At 37.7% G+C, this 27404-nt stretch overlaps 1 long non-coding RNA gene and 1 pseudogene across 1 annotated transcript in view; one reads left to right on the top strand and one right to left on the bottom strand.

The window, feature by feature from the left end:
- The window catches only part of LOC131478606 (uncharacterized), a 42426-nt gene extending 18292 nt beyond the window's left edge, over window positions 1-24134 (top strand). The window contains exon 3 of the long non-coding RNA XR_009244575.1: window positions 24069-24134. This is a non-coding gene — a long non-coding RNA (uncharacterized LOC131478606). The remainder of the gene's footprint in view (window positions 1-24068) is intronic.
- Window positions 4386-5850, bottom strand: LOC101521272 (splicing factor 3B subunit 2-like; annotated as a pseudogene).
- Window positions 24135-27404: the final 3270 nt, after the last annotated feature.

Here is a 27404-nt window from a genome sequence, read left to right as displayed (position 1 = left end):
ACCTATTTCAGTATTTTCAGAAAATAAGGCAGTAGTGTTTTACTGAGGGTGGAAGGTATTTTGGGGCGAGCCTAAGTTGCAAAACAGATTGAAAATGGAGTAGGGGTTTCAAATACCTGCAATTAGTCTTTCAGACTTCTTTTTATTTACATTCCTGTTTAGTTTCATTTTATTTGACAGGCAGATAAACATACACATGTGCACATGCATGCACGTGCACACACACACACACACACACAGATGTTACAGCTGTTGGTTCACTCTCAAAAGGTCTGCTACAGCCAGAGCTGTAACAGGACAAAGCCAAGAACCTGGAATTCCATCTTCTCCTGTGAAGTGAAGAGCAGAAACCCTAGTATTTGAGCCATCATTTGCTTCCACCTGGAATGTCCAGTAACGGGAAGCTGGAATTGAAAGTGTAATAGCTGAGACTAAAACCAGACACTCCGAGATGAGGTTTAGGTGACCCAAGTGGTTTCTTAACAGCTGCGTCAAGCGCCTGTACCTAAGTCTTCGATTTCTTCACTGTAGGGCACCTAGTGACACCAGTTAACCAGCCCTTTGGTCATCAATGAAAATAGGGTAGCTTCATGATTTTCTCTCTACTAGTTTAAGATTTCCCTTTCTTCCTCTGATCAGTTACTCTTTTTGTGCCATCTCCTGCTTCTGCCTAGAGTGGTGCTTCTGCTATATTACCTGTCAGTGTGTGTACCCTTATTGGATTTTCACATTAAAGTCCTTTGAGAAAATGTCAGTATTTCTTTGTAAGAAAATCTCATTTTGATCAATAGCATAAAATGGAAAAAATATTGGATCAAGAATGTTTTAAATCAGGACTGAAATTATTATTCAAACAGACTTGATGTTATGGTTTAAAATATTTTATTAGTAAAATCTTTAACATGTAATACTCAGACATTTTCATAGGGTACACTACAATACTTCTACACACATTCACCAGTAGTGTGATTTTTTTAAAGACATTTTCCACATTGCTTATACTGTTAAGGATTTCAGTTTTTACAAAGTACTTAATAATGAGTAATTGCAATATTTCACTATTTACTATATACTCTATTAAGAACTGAGCTCATAGGTAGAAAATTCCTGATGTATGTTTCTCTTAATGTTAAGGCAGATGTGCTAACACATTAATATAGTTCATTTGAAATCCAAGTGAATTATGACAAGTTTAGATTATGAAATAATTCTGGCTGTGTGGATATGCATATTACTGTGTCGGTGAGTCATGAAGTTCTTTACAATAGGACTGCAAAGAATATTTAAGAAGCAATAACACTTGAAAAAGGAGTTTACTTTGGAGAAAGTATGGCCTAGTGTATAAAACCTGAAAAAAGTAACAAACAACCTGAATTTCAATCTTCTTTAATTCAAAGATTCCATAATCAGTGATTAAGGGTTTTGAGTAGTTTTCCTTATTTGGCTTATTGAAGCAATATTTAGAAATAATCAAATTAACTAGTTTTAAAGGAATTATTTGGCATTTTATAATTTCATGGCAGCATGCAACTTTCATATGATGAAGATACACAACTTTTCTCTCACCTTTTCATCTTTATTTTAACCCTTTTGCATATTCCTGATTCTAGGTAAACAGTTTTATTCCTTCTGTCACAATTATTTGATCTTTTCTAGAGTTTTAGATAAATTGAATTATGTTGTGTATAGGTTTTTTTTAAATTACTCCTGTCACTTAGCTTGAAGGAAGCTTTCTTGAGATTATTAATATTGTATATAGTTATATATTTTGATTTTTTTCTGCATCCTAATAAGTGCTATGGGTACATCAGATTTTCATTATCATTTTATTGAATGAGTACTAGCATCTTATTGTAGTTATAATCTGCTCTTCTCAAAATGTTATTGGCCATCTTTCCATTTGCTTATTCCATATTCATGTACCTTAGTTTTGATGCTCTAATTTTTTTCTTTTTTGCTGCACTTATTTTGTATTGAATTTTATCTCTTCTTACTATCAAGCTGAAAGTTTTTTCTGTTTTGAAAGACTTATTTTATTTTTGTTGGTTGTAGTCTCCCTTGGCACAAGTGTGCACTGGGACTGGATTACCAGGCTGGGTCAGACCCCAACACCGTCTGGTGTCCTGGAGGACCAGGGTAGATGTGGGACAGACTAGGCTAGGTCTCAACCCCTACTGAGCCATATGTGAACCGTGTGTGGATATGGACGAGCCATGGCTGGGCTGAAACATCCAACAGCAAGAGCCAGATTGGGTTGAAGGCCAGTCAGGAAAAGCCACTGTTCCTGCTAGGACAGGAGGTGGACTGAATAGGTCTGGCTCATGAACCCCCTGGTATGCGCAAAATCTGGCATTGGGAGGGGTTCTGATGGAGAAGCCTGGGCAACTCCTCTGGCAGGACACAGTCCCTGCAGGTAAGCGCAAGAAGCATGATAGGAAACAGCCCAGAATAGGCCATGGAAAGTTTCCCACTGACATACATTTAGCATGGGTTGGGGGCAGACCAGGCCGAATCAGTTCACGTCATCCACTGACAAATCCAAGCACCAGAACAGAGTGCAGGTTGGGCCAGGTTCAGTCAAGACAAAAACCAGTGCACAATACAGAATGCCAATGTGAGGTTGCCTGTACTGGATGTGACCGCAGCACCCAACCAGTACACATGTGAGAACCAGGAAGGGAGGGGGCAGAGCCGGCAGGGGATTAGGGCACCCCTTGCCGGACAGCTCCTCCCACTGGAGAGCGTGGGCTGGGATGGGGGCAGATCAGACTAAGCAGGGCTATAACACCTGTGGGCCTCATGTGGACTGGATCGGGGGAGGGCCAGGCTGGGCTGATTGTTCCTACTGGTACGGGCAAAAGTTGGAGTGGGCGAGGGTTGTTTGGGCTTGGCTGCAGCTTCGGCTGGTGGAGGCTGGCGCTGGGGGCTGGTTCTGTCAAGTCGGGCCATGGAGCCACCTGGAGGGTGCATAATCCGGGAGTGAGAAAGACCTGGGGGGGAAATGGTGAGCAGTTAATCTGTTAACATAGATTTCTAGCTGTTTCAGCAACATGTGTTGCATATACTGTCTTCTTTCTACTAAATTGCATTTAAGGGAAATTGATTTACTATCTTACTCTGCTCCATTGATCTGTGTTGATTATTATATGGTTAAATTTCAGAATCATTTGACTAGTTTTCATTCACAGAAAATCTTAAGATAAATGTAATAAACTTATCAAGCTTAGCAGTTCCACTTAGCCATACTTCATTATACAATAAAATTGATCATTTTAAACATGTATGTCAAAGAATTTTGGGATCATAAGTCACGCGTTCATATAGATTTTCTTTTCGGAATGAATTTTATTTATTTGAAAGACAAAGAAAAATAGAAAGCTCTTCTATCTGCTGGTTCACTCCCAAAATGTCTGCAACAACCAGCTTGGAACACGGTAAATTCCAGCCCTACCTGTTGTGGTCATTTGGGGAGTGAATTACCAGATGTAAGATCTTTCTCTCTCTCTCTAACTGTCTTTCAAATAAATATTAAAAAACAAACAGATTTTAGTACATTCCAAAGACCTTGTTGAAGTGTCATCATATCTAAAATACATTTCGAGATCAGGTGCGTTCAAGGTGGTATGGCCGTAGACCTAAAATACATTTCATTAAATCTGATAAATTATTAGCCTTTTTACTTTGTCTTCTCTGTTCTCTATCCCCTTTTTTCCTGGTATTCTGATCTCACATATATCTGATCTTTTGATTTTTAAAATGTTTCTGAGTATTTGTTAACGTTTGTATTTCCATTTCTTCTTCAGTTTAGATTTCTCTATGTCTTAAATCTAGTGTACTCTTGCTCTCTACTGTCTGTCATGTAATTAATGAGTGTTTATTTTCAGTTTTGGAAACTGTAGTTTTGAGTTTCAGAATTTTCAACTTTTTACTGTTTCTTTTTTGAGACTTTTCTGACAGTTTCATGCACTGGAAATGCTGCTTCACTTAACTGAGGATAATGATAATAGTTGTATGAAAAATCCTTTGTGCCAGTGGAGAACTACACCTCTTCCCAGACCTAGCATTGAGCCTGAAGACAGTGATACAATAGTAGGTAGTCCAATTCTCCTCCATGCTTGACTGCATCAAGCCCCACTGGGAAGTGTAACATTCCTTTTCCACTGTGTGTCAACAAAGCAGAGTAATGTGGTGGAAACCAGAGTTGCTCAAGATCCTACTTGGATGCTATTCCCCCCACCCCCTACCCATCCCCGCCCTTGGGAAACTGATTTACTTACAAAACAAGTCTAAAGTGAGAATATGAAGGGACTGCAGGAGAGCTGTCTCTAGGGTACCTGCGTGTGAAGACCAGGCATCAGGGACAAGGGCCAACTGTGGAAGGGCACTTAGTACTTGAACTCCTTGTGTTTCTTGCTGACCCTTAGGCTGTCCTGGGGCTGAGCATTCTACTTTTATTGCTTCTGCTTGGCAGCATGCTCAGTCACCATGTTGCTGAAATCCTCCTTCGCCCTTGGGCCTACTGCTCCTCATACTTCTTGGTCATGGCCACAGGCTCCAACTCCAGTTCCAGCTCCTCAGGTACCAGGGCGATCTCCACACCATGTAGCTCTGCGGCCGGGCCCTTCTGGCTAATCACCATGGACATGTCATAAATATGGGTGAACCCCCAACATGACGCGCCTCACTCAGGTTGTCCTCTTCTCTAGCAACATGGTGAATAGCTGAGGGGTTTCTTCCCCACCTCCTCTATTTTCTTGTTCCTCAGCTCAGTGAGGTTAGCTGTCTCACTTCCAGCAGACACGGACAAGAACCCCCCCCCCCCCCCAGGGGTGATGAGGCCACTGACTGTAGAGGTAATGAAACCAGTCTCATCTGGTTTGTCTTCATTGCTTTCCACCTCTACCTCTTCTTCTGAGGACTCTTCATCAGATGGTTCCAATTCCCCCACATACACCCAAGACGCTTCATCAATTTTTTGTTTGCTCAGTCTTGGTCTGAAGTTCCACAGCGTTGCTTCCAAACACGTCCTCCTAGAACGTCTTTTGGGTCACATCCACGGGGACCTCGTCCTAACCCCCAGCAGGGTACCCAAAGGAGCAGCCTTCAGGGATTGGCGAGTTCAACCTGGACATTTTCAGGTTGGGGTACAACTTGGGGAGAAGGGGTTCCATATCCCTGCATGGTAATCAACCACGGGGGTGGGACCTTGTGGGCATTCACACCTACCAGCATGCCCAGGGAAATCTCCAGGCTTCTCCTTGAGTTCTGTCTCAAACTCCATTCCTCCGTAGCACAGGTCCTGTGGTCAGCTTCAGCTTGGTCTGCCTCTTGAAGAAGCCGTCGTGCATCTTCAAGTAGTCGATGTCAATCTTACCTATCTTGGGTCAAACCTTCTCTTAGTCTTTGTTTTTCTGTCTCCTGGAGGGTCATCCGCATCTCCCCAGTGCCGATATGACTTTATGAAGTCTGGAAGCTCCAACGAGGGCTTCACGAAGCCCCGCTTGCCCGCAGGTACTTAGACTTAAAACTCCAGTGTCATGGCTCCGGCACCAAGTTCCACATGGCTTTCAGGTAAACCAATAGCATGGGGTCGTGCGCCGTCACAATGTACATTTCCACCACGTCAGGCTGAGCCACCAGCTGCGTAAATGCAGTCACTGTGAAGCTATTCATGTGCCACAGCTGCTTCTTGGATACCTTGGGGGCTTCTAGCTTCTTCTCTTGCTGGTCCCACTGTACCGTGGTTCCAATGGGAAGCTGAATTTCTACCATGACCTTTAAGTGACAAAGCAGTGTGAATCAGCCCTTTGCTATTACTCTTCTGATGACAAGAGAGGCTAGCATGGAAACAATGAGGTAGTTGGGGTCAGTTCATTTTCACTATGAAAATATAACCAGGTCCAAGGGAGGAGCTGAGACTCTGTAATAATCATCTATCATAAGGCAGTCTTCAGCCAGAACAGTTTTGTTACAAAAGGGAATTAAATAGTGTATAAAGTCTCCTATAATACTCTGAAGTGAAAGCTTACAAAACTTAATGGCCTCCTGATAGACTAACTACTTAAAAAATATCATTTGTACAGTCACATTCCATGATATTACTGCTGAGGACTTCAACGTATGATGTTTGATACGATACCACTTCAGCTCATAACGGAAACAAAAGCAAAAATAATTAGAATAAGGTAAGCTTCCATATTTAAGCTGATTTATCAATAATAGTCATAAATATTAATAGCCTAATTATTCCAATAAAAAAGTAGAGAGGTATAGGAAAAAACTTGATCCAACAATAGGCTACACATAAGAAAAAATTATTTGAAATAAAATGACATAGGTAAATTTAAAGTGAAAAAAATGAAACGGGCATACCCTGAACACATAAATCATAAAAAAGAAAAAGAGGAGATAGCTATATGTAGATTTTATACTAAAGAAAAATATTAGTAGCAAAAGGAACATTACACAATGATAAATGATTAGTCTACTAGGAAGAAAAGATCCCTTATCTGCAGATCAAGCATTTGTTTTATGTCCAAATATGTTTTCAGTTTTTGTTCTTTACATACTGGATAATTTCAGATCATATCAGTACATTAGCAGTGTTAATTTGTAGAAATTTTGAATTCTATTATTTTTCTGCAGTGTGTGGCTTTTTGTAATTTAAAGCTCATTTCTTCAATGAATTTGAACTATAACTTCAGTTGGCTGTTCACCAACCTTGTGGTGCTTATATATTCAATTATTTGTCTGTTTGAGCAGTTTAACATGTGTTTTATTCATGCATTGTTGAGGTGCATTCAGAGATGCATATGGACACTACAGGATGACCTTCTTATGTGTTTACCCGTTCAGGAGTTCCCCAACCTCTTGACGTGTACACTATTTGCAAGATTTTAATTTTTTCATTATACAAGCCAAACGATTGCATTTTTCTGTTTTCCATGACATGCTAAAGGTCAAAGCTGTAGAATGTTGTCATTTCTTATCTAGGTGCATTTCTTAGCATCCCTTAGCAAATATTACCTCCTTGTCATCATTCGTGAGCTTCCTTTCACTTGATATTGCTAGGTAGTTACTTTCTGTATTGTATCTAGTTGTTTTCTTTGGGGGAAAGGACGAGACAGGAATTGTAGGTTAGGGTCTTAGATGCCCAATCTCTTGTGCGGTTACACTGACTAGTTTTAATGAGTGAAAATTTCTTTGTCATCCATAGTAGCAAGTTGTTGAAACTTTAAAATACTTTGTATAAAGAAGTTATAAAAAATGCTAAACAGAAAGATGCATACTCTAATGATGACAGCATCTACAATCTTATTCCCATCAATTATTTCTGTAATGTAATCTAGGTTACTGTGTGGGACAGGCAGGAGAAACCATGAAGCACAAAGCAAAAGAGAAGAAACTGTCTTCTTATAAATTGTAATACTTAGCCTACAGTGTAAGACTCCAAACTGTTTGTATAGCTTCAGTGGGTAACAACTTTAAAAAGGTGAAGAAAAAGAAATGTTCCCATAATATTGAATGGAACATTTTCCCCTAAAATATGTCTTATTTTAATGTGCAAATGTGTGTTACTATTCCCAAGGATGCTTTAATGAAGTTCTTAATTAATTAGGAATCCTACTTTGACTCCAGTACAAATATGAGCTTCTAACCAACTATTTTTTAAACTGGTGTGGACCTAAACTTGATATTATCTGACAGTCCAAGTCAAATTATTGGACTACATATTATAAAAACTATTGGAAATGTTCATATTGCAATTCATAACTCAGAGGGAATATTATTCCTTGGAGAGAGTACTCCCTCAGGTCCACATATTTAAAATAATTACAGTTACTTCCAGAGCTAATTATCACCTGTACTTGTTTGGACATTTATTATTTCAACAGATACATTATTGAGGGCCTAATAAATGCCTTGAAATTTTGTACATGTGAAACATCCTGAAGTGCAGAAACAAAAGAAAACTGCCGTTAAATGAAGTTTCTATTATTAGGGAAATAAAAGCAGTAAATAAGTAAATAAAACGTGTATCAGTGCAATAGAAGCAAGAAGTAGGGAAGGAAGAGAATAGAGTGGCAGTGGGAGGTGGGAGAATGTGGGTGCTGGAGCCCTGCGATCTTGAAGAGGCCCAGCTGCTCTACTTCCAATCCAACTCCATGCTTTTGGCCTGGGAAAGCGCAAAGCATGGCCCAAGTCCTTGGGCCCCTGTATCCATTTGGGAGATCTGAAAAAAGCTCCTGGCTCCTGGCTTTCGATCAGCCTAGCTGTAACCATTGTGGCCACTTGGGAAGTGAACCAGTGGATGAATATTTCTCTCTTTCTCTTCCTCTCCATGTTAAGTTTGACTTTCAAGTAAAACAAATAAATATTAGACACACACATGCACACCCCCCCCACACACACACACAAATTGTAGCCAGAGAAACATCAACTGACAAGGGGACACTAAAGCCAACACCTTGAAAAAGTAAGAGAGAAAGCTATGCAACAATTAGGGGGCAGTTTTAAACAATGTTACTCTCCAAGGAAGGAGTGTGTCTATTATGAACTAGGAAGCAGTAAAGAGGCCTGCCTGCAGGACTGGAAATGAGGAAACAGGGGCTGACTACAAAATGCTGGAGTGAGGGGTACAAATTGTGACATGTCACAGCCAATTTAAACAGCCTTGAATTTTACTGTGAGTGAAATGAAACACCATTTGTTTTTCTGGTACACAGACTGGCATATTTTGAGAGGACTAAAATTATGTAGACTAATCATACAGAAGTGATAACCATGATAGAAACACTTGCTCACCAGGCACTTTTCTATGTACTGGAAATCCATCAATGAACTTTCTAACAGGAGAAAAATGCAACAAATGTATGTTCTCTAAACAGAATCAGTTATATTTTGATAGGTTAGCATATTTTGTGATTCATAGAAGAATTAATTCCATGCTCAAATATCTAAAATAAAATGTCACCTACAAAAATATTAAAATAAAAATTGACATTAAAATGTAGAAGTTGGCAATTTAGTTCATCACAATATTAAAAACCAAACAAGTTTAGCAAAGTATTTTTCAACTTTAGAATACATTATAAAATATTAAAAAATGATAGAACTATATATGTTAAGTTTCTATTATAAAATTTACACTGAGCTGAAATCAGGAAACAGGCAAAGTATTATTTTATTTGATTTAAATATTTTATTATAAGCTTCAAGTACCTATAAGTAAAATTTATTTTAAGCTGAAATCAGGAAATGGACAGTGTGGCATTTTACTTGTTTTATTATCAACTGCTCCATAGGTATCTTGGAAAGATGTAGTATTGAGAAAAATACATACAAGTCTATTAAGTCTTTTCAATATTACTATCCAATGAAAAAAATAACATATATTTTGGTTACCATAAATCAGAGAAAGTAGATGATATTTGTTTTGGGGACACTGGCTTATTTCACTAAGTGTAATATTTGCCAGTCACATTTATTGATTTATTCATTCATCTATTTATTTTTGCAAAAATAGGATTTAATGCTTTTCTACAGCTGAATGAAGAGTATTTCATGGAGTGTATCTATCTATCTATATATATATAGATATTGAGTGTATATATATGTATATACATGTATATATTCTGTGTATATACATAAACACACACGTGTGCATATATATATGTCACATTTTCTTTACAAGAAAAGTATAATGTGTATGAGTGAAATTAACATTTTGAATTTTAGTTATTGTTTATAGCCCTTATCTGTACCATTGAGGATCAGTGGTTTTGCTACCTACTACCTGTTGAATTCTATATTCAGTGGAGGGTTAAGGTTATGATTAGAAAACAAACTAAAAGCTATGACAATGTGCAAAACCAAAAACAACAAAAATAATTTTAAGTGTATTTGAAGTGTAATATCAATATTTTAGTTCTACTCTTCCATTACATGTCCACCACTATTTTTTTTAAAAGAAATCTAAAACTTTGAGTGCAGTTTTAATGAAAAAAAAACCACAAATACTCACCATTTAATTCTGGCCTGTGTGTGTGTGTGTGTGTGTGTGTGTGTGTATGTGTATGTGTATGTATGAACATGTGCACATATACTTCTGGGTCTCCCCCAAGGGTGGCAGAAATTCAAGCACTTGGGCAGTGATCCATTAATTTCTCAGGTACAGCAGCAGGTAAGTGGATTGGAAGCAGCCAGGCTTTGAAGCAATGCTTGAAAATGTGATGTAAGTGTTTCAGGTGGCAACTTAACCGGCTGCACTACTGCCTGCTACACAACTCTGTATCAGGTTTATATGTTGCTGTTTCAACACTCTCAATATAGAATAATTCTGAAGGGATGGAAACCTCATGGGTCAAATGTTTGGAAATATATAAATGCTGGAATCTTAGCATAAGAGGAGAAAATTCAGTTATCTGCTGTGTTTGGCAGAAAATATTCTCTATTCTCACCGTTTAATAACTATATAACTCATTTCATATCCATTGAAATTTCATTTGTTCTACATTTCCACTCAGTTTTGCAAAGAGTTGGGTTTTAAAATGATGGAAAAAATGGATTCTTGGTGTCTGAAAAGATGTGTTTTAGCAGTAAAAAGCTAAAATCATCTACTTATTTTGTATTATTGAATAATTAGTTGGAAAAAATAATTTAAAGAAAATTTAAAAAATTGTTCAAAAGTTTTAGATACATTTGGAATATGGGAGTATGAGTTTTTTAAATTATCAAATATATTGCTTTCTGTGATAATGCTAACTTGAAGTTATTTATGTATTTCTCTTTTCCAACTAAAGAGTTGCACTTAGCATGTGCCTGAGATGTATTATTACAATTGTACTGTTAGCATGGAAATAAAATCAAATGTGGTATTTAGTTAACTAACGTTCAAGCTGCTTAAACTGCAGAAGTAGAAGTCTTTGTAAAGTAAAAAAATACTTTAATACATTCATTCACATACATGACAAAACCGTTTGAAACAGTACACATGATGTCAAGGTTAGCATTCTATATGTATCCCAATGATCTAACTAGATTATTCAAAGTTATGAAGCAAATAAATCTTGATTTCAACACATGGGCCTTGAGCTGAGACATGATGATCTAACTCTGGATTTTATTGAATTCTTTGAAGAGAAAAATGAGGTTCCATAGAAAACTATGGAAGTTTTCTGATTTTCAACGACAGTATAGTTTAATCAGTACCAGAATGAATCATATGAAATCTAACTAACCTCTACTGGATTCAAAGGACATTAAAATCAATTACGAAAATTCTGTAAAAGGGAGACTCCACTCGCATCAGTGATGAGTGTTACAGTATGTGAAAAAGTCATATGTGTATACATGGAGGGATTGTGTGGGCAGAGGCATCATGTTGCTCCTGCTTTGGTGCTAGTAAATTTTTATTCTTTACAATAGTTTTACTGCATAGTGCAATTTTCCGTGTAATACATTGCACTCAGCAACATTAAAAAATACAGTGTTTGAGGATACAGGTGTGAAACATTAATTTTTTTACTTCATAGTTTATACACACAGTTGTGAGTATGAACTGCAGTATGCAAATATTAACTCATAAGTAAAATAAAGCAAAGGTTACAGGAGCATTTGAGATCAAAGGGATGCATAATCTGGATTGAAAATAGGCCATTTACGCTTTCCCTCAGCCTTCTTATTTTGATTTTCCTTATTAATCCACATTACTAATAGCCACGTAACATCTGATGCATGTTCTAGTTGGTGTATTATTTCATCTCATAAACAAGTGTTTTTTTATTCAAGTCTTCTACCAGTCTTCCTTCTCAATATTGTTGCAAGAAGACATAAGAGAACAAAAGTGAAGTCAATAGCGTACTTATTAACAAAAAAAATCTGTTGACAGAAGATGCTGTTATTAAAATCCCCACCCTACTCTTTCTGTAATATACATTCATATGAATGTTTGTGAATTTCCTGCTTGATGCATGTCACTGTATTTATCTGTGGAATATAAAAAGTAATACATAATACATATGAGCAATACACAGCTCCTAACTTCCATAGTAATTCTTACCTATGTTGAAAAACTTTTAGTTCAAATCTTTTAGCAAACATTTCCTGCATGAAGTACAAAGCTCATCACAGAAATTTAAGGAGAATGTTTTATTATTTCTATTGGAATTCTAGCTATTTGAAAAGTAGGGGGAATTTGCTGGTAAGTGAGTACAGTACTGAGAAAACATGAATTACTCTTACATTCCTAAACTGATAATGGGCACTGATTATCAAATGTTCTTTACCACTGAAGCGTAGAACAAGCTTAAAGCCTTTCTCAGAGAAATTCTTCAAGCAATAAGTATCTTTTAATTAAATGAATATATTTGCTCATTTGATGTTTTTCAAAACCCTTATAACATTCTCCATGCTAGAAATCTCTTAAAATTACACTTGATAAAATTTTTCTAATGGACCACATTTTTCATTGTTTCAGCGGCAACTTTGGACCTGGTTAACTCTGGAGAATTCTTTCTTAAAGCCCGTAAAATTTACCAATGGATTCAAAACAATCTCCTCATAATGAAGTGTAAGTCTGCAATTTTGTCCATGTTTCTATGCAACTCTGAAAGGGTAGTTAACGTAAGCTCATATTTATACAGTAGCTATAAATTTCCACAGTTAAGGCAGATAAACTTTCTGTGAATCATTACTGACTCAGTAGTCTATTTGAACTAACTGTGGAACTGATCTGGATATTCAGCAGACTCCACTTACAGGAAACTTTCAACTCTCTTTTTGAGCAGAGATGCTACAATTTCTTTATTGTTATATCCTGGACTAAACTACAAAGACGATAAAGCCTTAACACAATTAGTTACCTTATTCAAGGCCAAAATTTTGGAGGAAGTCATATCTAACCCGTTTTATCACATTGTCCTAGATATAAGACATCTATGAAAACTTGAGCTGAGCAATAAATACACAATTTATGATAACTTTGAAAATAATATTTTTCAGTTCTATTTCTATTAGAACAGTGACAGGTGAATGATCCAGTAAAGCATTTGAAAATATTTGTTAATTGTGAAAATATCATAAACTGTACAGCAAAAATTAAATTTTACTGAATGGCCCAATGGAAAAAAGCTTACATGCATGACATAAATAATAAGTACATTCATGAAATCATATTCTTGAAGTAAGTTGTCATCTTTATTCGAAGAGTGCACCATATTTCAAACTTTCTTTTTTTTTTTTAAGATTTTTATTATTATTGGAAAGCCGGATATACAGAGAGGAGAGACAGAGAGGAAGATCCTCCATCTGATGTTTCACTCCCCAAGTGAGCCTCAATGGGCCGATGCGCACCGATCCGAAGCCAGGAACCAGGAACCTCTTCCGGGTCTCCCACGCGGGTGCAGGGTCCCAGTGCATCGGGCCGTCCTCAACTGCTTTCCCAGGCCACAAGCAGAGAGCTGGATGGGAAGTGGAGCTGCCGGGATTAGAACCGGCACCCATATGGGATCCAGGGGCTTTCAAGGCGAGGACTTTAGCTGCTAGACCACGCCGCCGGGCCCCAAACTTTCAATGTTCAAAGAATAGCTATCCTATAAATAATACACTGTGCTATTGTATACTGCATAGCAATATGTAGTTTACTGCAAACTCTAACCTGTACCACTTGTTCATTTCTTGATACAAGGAGAAATCAGTGCTCGGGAGTAAGACAGTTCTGCAAGTGCTTTACATGAGAACGCAAAATTTATTTATTTATCTGCCTGTTTATTTTGATAATTTTGATCACAGATTGTCAAAACTTGTTGGTACACCCTAGAAATACTGGATTGTAAGACACAACCTCTGAAACCGAGAGAGAGAGAGAGAAAGAGAGAGAGAGAATATAGGCACAGAGTATATACAAGTAGTGAAATCCTCACGGTTAAATGGTTAGATAATAAATGTGTCTTTGCTGGAATGAACTATGATACTTTCAAACTTTTTGGTGAATTTCAAAGATAGAAATAGGAAATAAAGACTAGAATGAGACACATTGCTGTGGCACAGTTCCTGTGACATTTGCATTTCATATCAAAGTGCCTGATTTAAATACTAGTTCCTCTGCTTCTGATCTAGGTTCCTGCTAATATTCATTCTGAGATGAATTGATGATTGCACAATACTTGCTGCCCCTCCACTCATATGGGAGACCCAAATGAGTTTCAAGCACTTGGCTTTGCCTTAGCTCATTTGTTTTGTCTTTGTTGTTGTTGTTGTTCTCTTCATTTTCAAAGACTTGGATACTTTGGGGAGTGAGCCAGTGGACAGAAGGATGGAAGATTATCTCTCTCATTTCAAATGAACAAGATTTTTAAAACTAAAAGATCAGTTTATGCTACATATGTATATCGAAATATTGCACTGAAATCTTTAATATGGACATCTTTAATGTCCAATATTACACATTAAAGAAAAAAATACAAGGCTAGGGCCCGGCGGCGTGGCCTAGCTGCTGAAGTTCTCGCCTTGAACGCCCCGGGATCCCATATGGGCACCGGTTCTAATCCCGGCAGCTCCACTTCCCATCCAGCTCCCTGCTTGTGGCCTGGGAAAGCAGTCGAGGACGGCCCAATGCATTGGGACCCTGCACCCACGTGGGAGACCTGGAAGAGGTTTCAGGTTCCTGGCTTCGGATCGGCGTGCACCGGCCATTGTGGCTCACTTGGGGAGTGAATCATCAGACGGAAGCTCTTCCTCTCTGTCTCTTCTCCTCTCTGTATATCTGACTGTGTAATAAAATAAATAAATCTTTAAAAAAAAATACAAGGCTTTTTCTAAAACAAAATTCAATAACTTTAGATCTCCAGATTTATATTCAGAGAACATCAGAAAACATATTAAAACGGTGATATATGGATGAGCCCCTCTCATTTGCCTTGATGAACATGTTCACTTGCATGTTTTGCATAGATTTTCTTTAAAAATTGTTTTTCATGTTGCCATTATAAATTCTTTATATTTATTATTAATCTAATTAACAATCATTCAATAAACTTGAGCAAACATTTTACATAGCTATAAACAGTTCATATTTTACAGAGCATTTACTCATATTGAGATCTTTTCTGGCTCTCCATAATAAAAGTAGGGCTTTTCCCCAGTTCACATGTTAATTTGCCCTTATATATCATTACATCTTGCAAATGATCTAAAACTGCATGTCAGTAGATGAGTGATGTTTATTCCCAAGATCAACAAAATGGGAAATGTGTGACTCTGAGAGCACCTGAGCTCTGATATATTAATCATAACACCCTCCAAACTGAAAACTTGTACACAAGCCCATCTTTACTGTCTCGCCATATGAGCAATACTTGAAAAAGTTCTGGCAAAAACAGAATATAAAGATAAGCTGATGTTTGTGCAGAACCATTTTGAAATCAATGCATAGCTTTTTCTTAATATGCATTTTCCATGAACATCTTGAAGGCTCCTCATGTTATTTCTTAAATTTTTTGATGTTTCATTTGACAAATGTTTGTGACGAGTTTGACAAGTGAGAATCCATGTAACTTCCATGCCTTTCCTTCCCATACCTCACCAAGTCCCATTGCCTATTTGGGTCTCTTCTTCCTCAGCTGTTTTTTTGAAAAGTCTGCTCTCAGTCATTGTGCTCATCTTTCTTTTCCTTTATGGTGCTTCCCTCCATCACTAGCGAGGATGCCAGTATAAGTATAGAGCATCTCTCTGTCTCTGCATCACGCCAATGATCCCTTGTCAACAAGAAGTCTCTCTGGTTTTGCTTATTCTGAACTCATTAGCAATAATGATGGCCTGGCATGCAGTAAGAGTCCAATAATTGTTTGTGGAATAAATACATGAATGAATGAAAAAAAGTTATTTATTTGAAAATCAAAGTTACAGAGAAAAAGAGAGTTCTCCCATTGGCTGATTCCCTAAACGGTCACAACAGCTGGGACTGAGCCAGACCTAATCCAGGAACTTAGAATTCTGTTGGGGCTTCCCACTTGTACAGCAGAAGCTCAAGTGGATAGATCATATACTGCTGCTTTCCTAAGCAGGTAACAGGGCGATAAATTGGCAATAGAGCAACTGGGACATGAAACAGCACTTATTTGGGATGCTAGTGTTCCAGGCAGCATCTAAATCCACTGTACCAGAACACCAGCCCTTTCAAGTGGTTACTGAAAATAATGGGTACTCATGTAGAAATAGAGAATATAAAGAAAACAGGAAATGTTTACAAATAGGAAATCTAAGCCCAGAATAAAGCTAAATTCTCAAAAAAGGGAAGCTATAAAAAAATAAAAATAAACATTGTCACAGAAGCTGTTTTTTCCAAAAGAAATGTCAACTAGAGGAAATTTATAAAATTTAAATATATTTGTGACATGGAATAATTAATGATGGAAGATCATCTCTCCCTTTATTAACATTCCTAAATTTTCATAAGCTTAAAAACTGAACATGAAACCCTTTACAGTTATTGCTGGTATCTTTCTAGAGTTACTACATTGTATAGAGTACAACATATGGAAAGGAAAACAAAAATGAACTTATTAAAGAGATTCTCAGGCAAGTTTGTATCAACTAGAATACTACAAAGATTGGGGGAAAATGCACTGCGTCATACAGGAATGGCAGTTTAAAAAAATACTTTTCAGATTTTAGAAAACTAAAAGGTAGTAGTTTAGTTAGCACATTGTTGTTAAAATAGCAGATAGTATGGGAAGCTTCTCTGCTATTCTGAGCTGGCATATGTCAGAAACTCCAACATTCAACACAGGGGATGAAGTTGACAACAAAAGAAGGTAGAACTTGCTCAGAGAAGGGTATTTTACATATTTGCTGTATGCGTTTTTACAAAAGGCCAATATTTTCAAGTTTTTTGACAAGAACTACTCACTGCACAATACCCTGCTTCAAATAAACAACATTAAAAGAGTCAAGAAAACGTTCATGTGCTACCTTGTGAATACATTTCGGTTCCTAAAGTCCTTTGCTGTTACTATGTCTAAGTCTTCTAGGGCAATCAGAGTGATCAGAAAATTGCCATCACATTACGTTTCATTCACTGGTGGACAGTACCCAAAACATTTCAGAGAAATGTCTGCAGTCTGGGGTGGGAAGAGGTAGATAACAGTTTCTTGGCCATCATGTATTTGCTTCTCTAAAATTTCTTTATGTAGTAGTCCAAGTCATGCTTATTTGAAATTTATTCTTTAAGAATTGCTTGGCAAATTTTTATGTCAAATTTTAAGAAAAGGAAAATCAATGGCTATGAGATTTGATAGTTTAATCATTACTCTGATGAAGAGAGTAAAGAGGTTAAATGGGAGTAATGTTGTCATTTCATTAAATGAGGGGGGAATTGATCTGAAAAGGTTTTCATACTCTTAGATTTTAACATGTATTTAACATATATGATATGTATGTTATATGCATTTTTGAAACTTTTCGTGGCTATGTATTCTTTTTTTTTTCTTTTTTTTTATTAATTATTTTGCATTATGTTACAGTTTCATAGGCTCTGGGAATCCCCCCCACGCCACTCCCCCCTGGTGGCTTCCTCCACCTTGATGCAGTATTACAGTTCAAATTCAATCAAGATTCTTTCCTTGTAAACATATACCAAGTATAAAGTCCAGCTATTTATTGTCCAGATGGGTTGAACAGTCTCTTGGGGAGACCATTTCTGGTCCGTTGTTAGAGCTGGCAGAATATCATCCCATTCAACCAAGAGTCCCGACATAACATCAACAGCAATTTGCAACATTATGGAATTGACATGGTTGTGAGTAACCAGTGTGTTACAAAAAAAAAAAAAAAAAAAAAAGAAAGAAAGCAAGTTCTTAACCACAACCTATGATTAGCCCATTGACATTTCAGTTTTAGTTTTATATACAGAACCGACTGCTATATACCTTAAAATGGCTATAAGGTACCATTCAGCTGTCTCGTGTCTATTTCATTTTAGTATTTAGCCATTTGTTGTGTTGAAGTATAATTTTGCTGATCTTGGCAGATTTTAGGGTAATCTAGACTGACTTGTAACTCTAACAAGACATTTGTCGACAATTAAGGTGCTGAACATTTTTTTGTTTGTTTGTTTTTGGGGGGGGTGTGCAGGGAAATCCCCAACACCATGGTGAGGAGTGACTAATCTTTGTATCCCAGCCAGCGAGGCATGAGCCAATCCACGCCAGCTCTTTCCTGTCAGATTCCAGGCTCTACTTTTTGTTGTTTGTCTATTTATTTTAGGTTTTTTTAGTTTCTATGATTGTTTGTTTGCTGTGAGGGGTTTTCAAAGCGATCCCGATGGTCATTGCGAGGGAGGGCGGGGGTCCAGAGTTGGAGCCAGGTTCAGACCAGAGAAAGCTCTCCTCCCTGGTCCCGAAGGACGTTTATCGTTCTTCTGTTTCTGCGAACCGCTCAGGGCTTCTGGTTGTCTTTCCGATGATGTTGGCTTCTACACGGTAGTGTTTGGACTTCTTCCATCCCCTGTGGAAGTTCTGGTTGGGGGTGGGTGACCTCAGAGTACTCGGCCTCAGGGGGAATCCAATTCCCTGTGGTCTCCTAGGCAGTTGGGATGTAGTCCTTGTTGCTCATATTAATAGTTTGGTGGTGGTGAAGGTCTGGGAGTCTTCATGGTTGGGATCCAAGCTTCCTCCTTACCACCTGCTCCACCCTGGAGTGCCCCCCTGCTCCACGCACATGACCTCCTGTTAAGAGGTTGTCAGGATCACAGCCGGTTCCCCCCTCATGCATTGGTATAGTAGTTTTGCTATTGTTTAGTGCCGCTTTGAGTCTGTTGTCTATGAATTACCAGATTTGATCTTGATAGGCTATATTGTACTTTTTCCTCACTCTTTTTATGGTCCTGAAAGACTTCCCTGCATTCCCCCCATCACGGATTAACATAGCGTATTGAGGGTAAAGTAGGTGTTACAGTTTTTCAATGTAGATCTTAAGTATTTTGACATTAATTGTTGGTTTATAGTTTACATTGCAGTATCTTATTACATTGGATACAGGTTGTTATAGATTGCACTAATATTACAATATACAGGTACTATCTTCCAAGTTGTCATCTTATCATCTCAGATTAAGGCAAACATGTGGTATTTAACCTTTTGGGATTGGTTCATTTCTCTTAGCATGATGGATTCCAGTCGGGCCCATTTGTCCACAAAGAACTGCATTTCGTTTTTTTTAATAGCTGAGTAATATTCCATAGAGTAGATGAACCATAGCTTTCTTATCCAGTCTTCTATTGATGGGCATTTTGGTTGCTTCCATGTTTTTGCGATTGTAGATTGTGCTGCTATGAACATAGGTGTGCATGTTGGTTTCTTGTGTAGGAGATGTTTTGGATATATCCCTAGGAGTGCTATAGCTGGATCATATGGAATGTTGATTTTCAGTTGTTTGAGTATTCGCCATACTGATTCCCATATAGGTTGTACAAGTCTGCAGTCCCACCAGCAGTGGAGAAGGGTTCCCTTTTCCCCACATCCTCGCCAGCAAGTGTTGGTGGTATTATGTATGTGCGCCATCCTTACTGGAGTTAGGTGGTACCTCATTGTTGTCTTCATTTGTATTTCCCTTATTGCCAGGGAACTTGAGCATTTTTTCATATGCTTGTTTGCCATTTGGTTTTGTTCTTTTGTGAAATGTCTGCCCATTTCCTGTGCGTGGCTATGTATTCTTATATAGTACTAAATTGAACTTTATTGATACAAATATAAAGCTGCATAAACAGAGTGCCACACACTATTTAAATACATAGCTTCAACTCATGATTTATATATTTCAGTGGCATGGCATGGAGTTATTCCTGGGGACTCATTTTTGTCCAGATATGTTTTAATGCGTCATAAATCAAATTAACTCCATGATGTTGTAAATTGTTGTTGAAGTTGTGTGGTGGCTTTTCATTGGAGGGGTGATATTCTGCCAGCTCTGCTTTCAGACCAGGGATGGTTTCCCAATGAAACTGTAGAATTTATCCAGACAATAAGATGCTGGACTCTCTGCATGGTCCATGCCCGCAATGAAGGAATCATGACTGGATATGAACTGTACTACTGTAACAATATGGAGAAATCCAATATGGGGGGAATGGTTTTGGAGGGGTTGGGGGAATCCCAGAGCCTATGAAGCTGTGTCGTAAAACAAAATAAAAAAATAAAAATAAATAACAAAAATATCAAGTTGTCTAAAATGAGCCTATCCATCAAATGACCATTTTGTGGTTTATATCCTGGTATTTCAAGCAAATCAGAGATCTTTCAGATGTATCTGTCATTGAATACTTGCTTGATTTTAGACTGCTCATCCAAAAGACCTTTTGACAATTGTGTAGTTCAAGAAGACTGAGGTTTCTAGTGTGATTTTTCAAATAAATCGTTGATTTTAGTTTTCTCAGGATTGCCAAAGTAATGCATGGAGTAAATGAGAGAATAGTCAAGATTCCCAAAGAGGAAATTATTATCCTATTGTTTGAATTATCTCTAAACAGAAGTACTGAGGAAACTTTGGGTCTGAGCAAGTATTCTAAAGACAAACTCAGAGAAATATCCCATTGTGAGCAGATATTATCCTCAAATTTTGAGAAGCATGCAGATATAAGAAAATTTGTAAACTCAGTGGCTGATATCACTAGGGGAGAGTGTTTAACTATCCCATACCCTCTTCTATGGCATTATTAGTATTAAAACAGAATAATAATTCTACATACTGGTATAACTCAGGATCTGAACGCTTTTGAGAATGAAAACTCAGACCAATCCAGTCAATCTAGGTCATATTGTCTCATTACTATTAAGCATTTTCTCTCTGTGATTCCTTGGTACTAAATCACTAAATACAAAATGTACTCAAACTGTCATAGTAGCTACACAAGGTTTTGACAAGTAAATACAACTGAGGGTCGGGAATGTTCTCAATGCTACTCAAGGAACTCAGAGATAATTTATTTTACAGCTGGTAGCTTTTATAATGTTCTTCTTTTTAAAAAACTGATTCTTAATGTGAGAGAGAGAGAGAAAGGGGGGGCTATTTTTAGTCCTCAAATGCCTATGATTACTTGAGGGCCAGGGGCTGATATTAAGAGCATGAAACTCAATCCATGTGGGTAGTAGTGATTCAACTGCTCAAACCATTGCCTGCTACCTTCCCAGAATGTGTATTAACAAGAAGCCAGGCTCAGAAGCAGAGCTAGGACTCAAATTCAGTCATTTCATTGTAAGATATAGGTATCCCACTAAGGTGGAGTTGGGTAGCCGATAGACATTGGGAAGATTTTCTCAAGCCTGGTGCAATGAGTTGACAACTCACTTAAGCAACACCCTAGGGACATTATTCTCCACATCAGAGTTTCTAAGATGATATAAATGACTGTCCCCTATCCCCAGGTGTTTACAGCAAAGAGTAGGTGGTGTCCTCCCTGTCCTCACTTATGGACATAGCAGGAAAATAATAATTAAAATGTTTGTCCCAGCCACCTGACTCCATACCTCAATCCTTCCCACCCTAACTGGAGACCCATGATGGGCATACATCCTTCTCAACTATGTAAACTATATTAAAAATAAAATTTAAAAAAAATTAAAGGTGTGAGCATCCCTTTAAGTGACACATTCACTGCTAGGTCAGATATTTCTTGCAGTCTTTACTGTTACTCAGTATTTTATATTTTGTATGACACATTTTTTATTTATTTGTTTATTTTGGACATGGCCTTACATTTCAAGTAAATTTATGAACTCAGTTCTAAGAGGTAATAAATTTGGTAAGGATTCTAGCTATCTATTTCACATGAAGAAAAAAGTTAGAAGCCCAAATCTCCATTTTTCTCCCAAAAAACAACAAAAGCATTGGAATAATTATTTTTGAAACTTTCAGTAAAATTGGGGAGTTTCTTATTCATATTTTAGTCAGATATAAATATTCTTGGAATAGGATACTTTGTTTCATAATTATTTCACCCTGCTTTTCAACTTTTGATATGAAGAAAATTTCCTAGCTAAGCATGTGGTGTTGACATCTTTTTAAATTTCTCCTCTTCATTAATTTAATAAGAAATGATGGCATATTGAGTTACATGAATGTTGATTTGCTATGTAAATCTTACTCTTTCTGAAGCATGGAATATGGCAATCAAATAATTATTTTAGCTAGGATTGTGCTTAGTCAGAAAAGTCTAATTTTATCTCCACTGGGTAAGGATGCAAAATCCAATATCAATGAAGGCAGAATTCCAATGTTATTGAAGCAGCTAACAAAAGAATTTCCAATTCAACTGGCATTAATTAATGCTGCAATTGTCATGTTACTAACATGTCGTACTTGAAATACTATCACAGTGAATATTAATACTCTTTCTGGTACACTTTATTTTTAGAGAACTAGAGCAAGAGATGTTGATTTGTTCCCTAAATGGCCGCAACAAACAGGGCTGTGCCAGTCTGAAGTCAGGGGCCAGGATTCTAATCAGGGTCTCCAATGAGGATGCAGGGGCCCAAGCACTTGGGTCATCCTGTCACTGCTTTCCCAGGCACATAAGCAAGGAGCTGGATGAGAACTGTAACAGCCGAGACTCAAACTGGCAACCGTGTGGGATGGCAGTGCTACACGTAGCAGCTTAATCCAACATGCCACAGTGTAGCTGGTCCATTCTGGTACTTTTGGACACTAAGTAAACAACGTATTCATTTATCGTAAAAATGTGCAGATCCTTGTTATGTGGTATGGAGTAACACAAACAAATTGCTGTATATTTTGGAGAACAACTTGACAATACATATTTGAGTTGTGTATTAGAATAAAATTAGTAACATCTTATTGCTCTGTATTAAAAATATTTTGATAATATAAGGCAACCTTCATGAAAAATAGAAGATCAACAGCCATTTCAGTACTGCTTTGTGCAACTCATAGGTTTTGATATTTTTGTTTTTATTTTCATTTCTTCAAAATAGTTTTTTTCTCTTACTATATTCTTCACTGACTCATAGATCATACAGTAGTATCATTTTCTCCAAGAAGGTTTTTTTTAATCTGCTTTTGCATTTCTTCAGTGACATATTGGTCATCCAGTAGCATGTTATTTAACTTCATGGCATTGTAAATTTTTAACTTTATTCCTGTTGATTTTGTTTTATGCTTTTGCATTTAAGGGAATGTATGGTAACTGTGTAATAGAGACTATCATATCCAAATGTGAGGATACAATGCAGTATGCATCTCTATTTCCAAATGAAAGATGGAATCCCAATGATTCTGTTAAATATATCTTGGCAATAGGATGCTGGACTATCTGCCATTGTTTGTACCCTCAATGTCAGGATACAGTTAAATAGCAGAATGGTAGACTTATGAGTGTTTATGAAGGGCTATACTATTGTATTAATATAGAGAAATCAGTGGGTAGAGGGAAAGAATTTGGGGAGGGGGTAAGGAAAATCCCAAACCCTGTGAAATTATATCATAAAATTAAAAAAAATAAATAAAATTTTAAAGTTAGGGGAAATATTTTGAAAGTTATGAATATTAAATTTTCTTAAATACAAAACTACTTATTAGTTTTAAATCTGCAGTGATCTTTATGATGGAGGAGGCAATCTAACTAAAATCTATAATTGAAGGTGGATGTTTATAAGCTCTAAATCAATAAAATGATAGGTACAAAAATATGCTTTCTCAAATAAAATTTACTTGCCTATGTTATATTGCCCACAATAATATTATGCCACAATATTTTCTTTTTCAATCATGGGTACTGACCTGTGTTTCAATGCTTGAATGAAGCATCCTTAGAAAAATGGCCACTCTACCGTAATCAGGATTCTTACGATCTGAATGGAGTTACAATTATACCATAAACTTCTGTAATCATATTTTCACTTCAAAATTAATAAAACAGTATATAGTTTTAATTAAGCAAAGAGCAGAATAGCACAGAAGCACTAAAGTTTCTTACTAAATTGGTTATTTTTTGTATTTTGTTCTTGTTGTTATTTCTTTTCCTAATTTTCGGGATATCTTGCCTGATATATTTAGAGTACAGACAATTTACCATGTCACTGGGGACCCATGGTTTATCCTGGCCATCAGCGTGTCTCTAATGAGGACTCTAAAGTTTAAGAAAACCTGAAATCAAGTTTTGTACTGACTGATCTGATGTACTGTGATCTATTTAACATGCAGGCAATGAAAATATTCATATACCTTTGTATGGGAATTTTAGGTTCTCATAAAGAACCCTCAGCTAAGGAAACCTCAGGGCCATCACCATTTTTTTGCCTCAAATGTTTGAATCTGACATACACACACCTGGGATATTTGCAGTTTTAAATATGCAGATGAAACCTCTTCAAAAAAAGAAGACAGAAAGACTGTAATACATGAAGGAGGGAGTTAAAATAGAAAGTTGAAAGCGTAGCAGTTTGTCTTTTTCTTCGCAGCATCATTTTATCTGTCTTTCATTGAATTGGGGTATATATATCCCAATATAAATCAACTTTAGAAGCCCACTCCTCTGAAGTCTTATCAACTTGCTGAAAATTCACTACACACACACACACACAGAGACAGAAATTCAAAGTTGTTCCAAATTGCTTACAGTGGAAAATCTGCAGCTACTTCAAAAAGTTCATTGAAAATGGAGTTAAAGTTAACTATGTTTGGTGCAATATATACTTTGAAACTTGGGTCTGTCATTTTTCTGCAGAGGATTAAGCTGCTACTGTGATGCTGGAATTTCATATAGGTATCAATTCAAGTCTTTATTGCTCCATTTCCTATCCAGATACCTGCTACTATGCCAGGGGAAGCAGCAGAGGATGGCCCAAGTTCCTAAGCTCCTGCACCTATGTGGGAGATATCAGTGAAGTTCCTGGCTCCTACCTTCAGTTGGGCGCAGGCCTCACCATTGTGACCATTTAGGCTGGGAACCAAGAAATAGAAGTTCGTTGTTTCTCTCTAACCCTTTCTCTCTGTGTATAACTCTGCCTTTTATATAAAGTAAATCATTTTTTTTAAATTTAAGATTTATTGGTTTTTATTGCAAAATCAGATATACGGAAAAGGAGAGACGGAGATCTTCCATCCACTGATTTACTCCTCAAGTGGCTGCAACGTCCAGAGCTGAACTGATCAGAATCTAGGAGGCAGGAGCTTCTTCCGGGTCTCCCATGAGGGTGCTGGGTCCCCAGGCCTTGAGCTGTCTTCTACTGCTTTCCTAGGCCACAAGCAGGGAACTGGATGGGAAGTGGGCAGCAGGGATATGATGCAGTGCCGATACAGGATGCAGGCACAAAAAGGTGAGAAGTTTAACCACCAGGCTACTGCAACTGGACCCAGTAAATCAACGTTTTAAAAAATAAATGAAAGTATGTTTTTCCCATAATATTTGTTTTCCCTGAACTTTCTGCAGATTCCTGATACTAGTGAAACCTTTACCATATGAGATTGTAGACTTTCCAATGGAAGTGTGAGAAAAGTGCGAGCCTGTGTCAGACACAACAGACAGTAGGCCCTTTTGATAGACAGTAAAGAATCCCCACTGCGTCTCTGAGATGGAAATCTTTCTAACATGACAAATTGGGTAACTAAACAAAAGACACCAGGCTACCTGTTCGTACACTGACCTAACTCATGGAACATATTGACAATTACAAGTTATATTGCTGCAAAGTAAATTATACCACTCAAACTGTAGCGTTGTGAGTCATATCACCAGTTATAAATTTCTATAATCTCTTTTTTAATGTAGAATTTGTGCTGGGGGTAGTACAGCCTGTTACAGAATAGTCAACTGAAATCAGAGCAGAAACGCTAGCCAATTCTATGTAAAAAAAAAATCAGGAGGCATTAATTACCCTCTTCATCTAATTTCAGCATGTTCCTTTGTTGTCCTGCATTTGATGTCTGTTTTCCTAATCTGTACCACAGCAGCACACAGAAAGTACAAACAAGGGAATAGAGTAACTCAAAGGGATGGAAACACATTTAAGTTATATTAGGACCACACATGTATAAGATGGAAAGTGAGTTATTTGGAGGCTGGAAAGAGCTAGTGCTGTGGGTGAGGGCAGCGGTGTCTTAATGCACAAACAAGATTCATCCCACGGAGGGACATATTTCATGAAAATGTTTCTTTCAAACCTGGTATTCTGTCATTCAGGGAAGGTTTCCAACCAAAACATTTGCTGGCTGTCAGAAGAAAATAAAAAGCAGTCTGTCAATTCACCGCCTTTAGCACCAAAGGGAAAAAAATTAAAAACTCAAAACTGGAAGTCTTTGCATATTTCTGGTCCTGTGGTTGCTAGCAGGGGTGACAAGACTTGGCTCCCAGAGAAAGAGACAGCACTGGGAGACTGGGATGTTGCATGTTGTATCTGTATAGCTTCTTTGTGTCCCCTGGGTACCAATGCACGTGACATCTGCTAAAGCTATTGCCCCATTCTCAGGCGCTGCCCCAACCCACTTCACTTGTTTTAGTAAACAGGAGACTCAAAGGCACCTGCCTCCCTTTGTAACCACAGGAGGCCAGATCTAAATACAAATAAAGGAAATAATAGCTCATGCAGCCTAACCTGCAGCAGTCTCCATGTCCCCTGCTTCACATTTTCTGAATTTCCAACTTCAGCCATTCTTTATTCAGATTCATATTCTTTGGGGCAAAGGATATTCAAATGGAGTTGTTTGAGACAATGAAGCCCTGTTTTGTCCTGACAAGAAATATTTTGCAAGTAAGAAATTGAGGGACCAGAGACTGAAAATTGGAATTGATGGGAGAGATTAGTGGATGCAGACTAAGGTATAAATGGCATTGAAAAGAGAATATAGGAAGCACTAAAAACAAAAATGACTTATGGCTATGGCTGGCCTTGTGGCATAGTGAGTAAAACCACAACCTACCTAGCTGGTATCCCATGTGGACACCATTAGAGTTCCTGCTGCTCCACTTCCAATCCAGCTCCTGGCTGGTGTGCCCGGGAATGCAGCAAAGGATGGCCTTAAGTGTTTTAGTTCCTGCACCCATTTGGGAGACCCAGAGAAAGTTCCTGGCCCCTGACTTTGGTCTAGCCCTCCCCTGAAATATGTGTCCACTTGATTTGTGAACCAAGTGACAATTTATGTATTATAACCATCTAAACTATAGGTAGCAGAGTCCCAAGGCTTTTGGCTGTCCTCAACTGCTTTCCCAGACCACAAGCAGGAAGACAGGTGGGAAGTGGAGCAGTTGGGACACTAACCAACGCCCACATGTGATCTTGGCATCTGCAGGGTGAGGATTTTAGCCACTGCAGGGTGAGGATTTTAGCCATCCTGTTTGGTGCCATTGGCATAATTATTAAGCACATTTTCTTAACCAAAGAGATTGAGATTACACA

Source organism: Ochotona princeps, chromosome X (genome assembly GCF_030435755.1).
Source record: "Ochotona princeps isolate mOchPri1 chromosome X, mOchPri1.hap1, whole genome shotgun sequence".
NCBI lineage: Eukaryota > Metazoa > Chordata > Mammalia > Lagomorpha > Ochotonidae > Ochotona > Ochotona princeps.
This window is presented reverse-complemented; position numbering and strand designations above follow the sequence as displayed.